The 3,220-nt window shown below is 47.0% G+C and overlaps 2 non-coding genes across 2 annotated transcripts; one reads left to right on the top strand and one right to left on the bottom strand.

Annotated features, from left to right (window-relative positions):
• Positions 1-248: 248 nt before the first annotated feature.
• Positions 249-320, bottom strand: trnaw-cca. Its single transcript has one exon. It is a non-coding gene; the product is annotated as a tRNA-Trp (tRNA).
• A 197-nt stretch (positions 321-517) lies between these two features.
• Positions 518-589, top strand: trnaw-cca. Its single transcript has one exon. It is a non-coding gene; the product is annotated as a tRNA-Trp (tRNA).
• Positions 590-3,220: the final 2,631 nt, after the last annotated feature.

Below are 3,220 nucleotides of genomic sequence, written 5' to 3'. Positions count from 1 at the left end.
ACTGGAATAATAAAAGCTTTGTTCACAAATGTTAGACTTTTTTTTGCATTATAAAAAATGTATCATGATTTAGATTTATCAGGGGATGCTGCATCACCCCTACTTCCTGCGCCTATTTTGATATCCAGATACAACGTTAGCAAGAGGTGTAAACGGGGGTTCTGTTGACCCCTCAAGCCGTATATCTTCAGAAGCTATTTCATCTTTAATCTTTATTGAAACCCAGTTTTCAATCGAGCTCAAAATTTTGACCCCGACGTGATTTGAACACGCAACCTTCTGATCTGGAGTCAGACGCGCTACCGTTGCGCCACGAGGTCAGATAATGTAATCTTAAAACTATCTAGCTTGTGAAAGTGCTGGTCGGCACAAGGTGGTCAGCATCTTATGACATACTCACGAAGCGCACGGAATGGTTACGCGACCAACCGCGTGCAGTGGCTGTGGCATGTCGTCGTAGATACCTATTCCTGGAGAAAATCCTATAAAAGGTCTCAGACGCAGGATACCCATACAGGACTTCGTGGCGCAACGGTAGCGCGTCTGACTCCAGATCAGAAGGTTGCGTGTTCGAATCACGTCGGGGTCATTCGTTTTGCGCTTGAAAGTGAGTTGGTTTGCTCTAACCAGTAGTAGAGGCTACTAAATCATAATGAAAAATAGAGGAAAACAGTCTAGTCTTGCAGTCAGGCAATATTATCGTCAGAGAATGGTTTGTACATTCCAGGAAAGGTTAAGATGTTTTTAATATAGCCTACTGTGTGTTGCTTATACAGCCGTACAAATAAATAACAAATAGACAGCTATTATCAATCAGTCTGTTATTATTATTGATGTATCTGTGCCTCGATGGCGACACAGAGGTCAGGTAAGCAAAACACCCAGGGCTGTAAGCCACCCAGCACCTTGTGGAAGACCTAGGGTCGCACCTTGGGGGTCCGCTCGTCTGCAAAGCGGCTCAGTTTCTCCAGCACCCGGCCCACCCCTCGGTCCTTGGACACCTAGCAGGCAGACTGTTCACAGGCACGTATAAAAACACTCAGAAACATACAGTACACACACAACTATACATGCTTGTTACCACACACACACACACCACTACCCTAACCATTCCCCCAGAAGCATACCTCTGGTCAATTTCCCAGGGGAAACATAAGGAAGTACATTCTATGAAAGGGCCTCAGACACACAACAAATCACAGGACTTTCTGGTGCAAAGGTAGGGTGTCTGCCTGTAAATCAGAAGGATGCTTGTTCATATTATGATACTTTTTTGCATGAAAACACAGAGAAGTGCCCAGACACACATACACACACAGATGAGGAAGCAGACACATTCCAACAATCAAATCCCTGTAATGGATATTACAAGCATCATCCCACACGTTGTTGTTGTTGCTGCTGAAGGGATTTTTTTAATTTTTTAGACCTCGGTTATCGACTTGGTCACATGACAAGGGACATGGGGAGATTGGATCACATGACGCAGGGTCTGAAACCTCTGGATGCCTCTTTCTGTGCAGAGAGAGAGGAAGAGGAGAGGAGAGAGAGGGGTGAGAGAAGGAGGAGGAGAGAGAGAGAGGGAGAGAGAGGGCAAAGAGAGAGGGAGAGAGGGAGAGGAGAGCAGAGAGAAGCTGGAAGAGAGAGGGGCCAGAGAGCAATAGAGAGAGAGAAGGTGGAAGAGAAGAAGAGGAGAAAGGAGAAGGAGAGGCAAGGAGAGGAGAGAGAGGGAGAGGAGAGAGGAGAGCAGAGAGAGGGGGAAGAGAGGGAGAGGAGATGGAGGGAGAGGGAGAGGAGAGGAGAGAGAGGGACAGAGGAGAGCAGAGAGAGGGAGAGAGGCGAGCAGAGAGGGGAGGGAGAGAGAAAGGGGATATCTGGCAAAAAAATACTTGAATCAGCTATATAATTCTGCAAAAATATCCTCAGTGTTCAAAGTAAAACACCAAATAATGCACGCAGAGCAGAATTAGGCCAATACCCGCTAATTATCAAAATCCAGAAAAGAGCCGTTAAATTGTACAACCACCTAAAAGAAAGAGATTCCCAAACCTTCCATAACAAAGCCATCACCTAAAACCTTTCCCTCATGGTGAGCAAGACAAAGGAGCTGGTCATGGACTACAGGTAACGGAGGGCTGAGCACGCCCCCATCTACATCGACGGGGCTGTAGTGGAGCAGATCAAGAGTTTCAAGCTCCTTGGTGTCCACATCACCAACAAACTAGCATGGTCCAAACACAGCAAGACAGTTGTGAAGTGGGCACGACAAAGCCTATTCCGCCTCAGGAGACTGAAAAGATTTGGCACGGGTCCCCAGATCCTCAAAACATTCTACAGCTGCACCATCGACAGGTGTGGCACTGTGAGAGAGGAGAAAGGGAAGGGAAGGGGAGATGCATACAGGTGCGATACTTGATCCTCTGACATTTACCTTAATTCATTTAGCAGACACAGAATCACATAACAGGGTCTAACAGGGGAATTTAAAGACTAAAGGTCATATTTACTTTAGAGTGATCAACACAATGTTGAGCATATTTTGAGATTACATCATTGAATTGTCATGATACTGCTTGGCTAGTTTCCCAGATGCGAGGGTTGTACTTGTTCAGTGACCAATTCAGTGTTGGTCAAAGGTCCTGGGTGACCAGGCAGTATGATGCTGTTTCCTAGAATGCTCCCCCTTATCTTTCTGCTGGGAATAAAGTAAACAAGATGCATGTTTTTCGAGAGGTCAATGTTGTCGTGAGAAACTGAACATCTTGTGCCAACCAGCTCTTCTAAAGCCCTAACACATCAGACAGCTTCTAGAGCCCTAACACCCTAGGCAGCTGCTAGAGCCCTAACACCTCAGGCAGCTTCTAGAGCCCTAACACCTCAGGCAGCTTCTAGAGCCACAACACCTCGGGAAGCTTCTAGAGCCCTAACACCTCAGGTTGCTTCTAGAGTTCTAACACATCAGGCAGCTTCTAGAGCCCTAACACATCAGGCAGCTTCTAGAGCCCTAACATCTCAGGCAGCTTCTAGAGCCACAACACCTCGGGAAGCTTCTAGAGCCCTAACACCTCAGGTTGCTTCTAGAGTTCTAACACATCAGGCAGCTTCTAGAGCCCTAACACCCCAGGACGCTTCTAGAGCCCTAACAACTCAGGCAGCTTCTAGAGCCCTAACACCCCAGGCAGCTTCTAGAGCCCTAACACATCAGGCAGCTTCTAGAGCC

The sequence above is a fragment of the Oncorhynchus gorbuscha genome, linkage group LG05, assembly GCF_021184085.1.
Source record: "Oncorhynchus gorbuscha isolate QuinsamMale2020 ecotype Even-year linkage group LG05, OgorEven_v1.0, whole genome shotgun sequence".
Taxonomy (NCBI): domain Eukaryota; kingdom Metazoa; phylum Chordata; class Actinopteri; order Salmoniformes; family Salmonidae; genus Oncorhynchus; species Oncorhynchus gorbuscha.
This window is presented reverse-complemented; position numbering and strand designations above follow the sequence as displayed.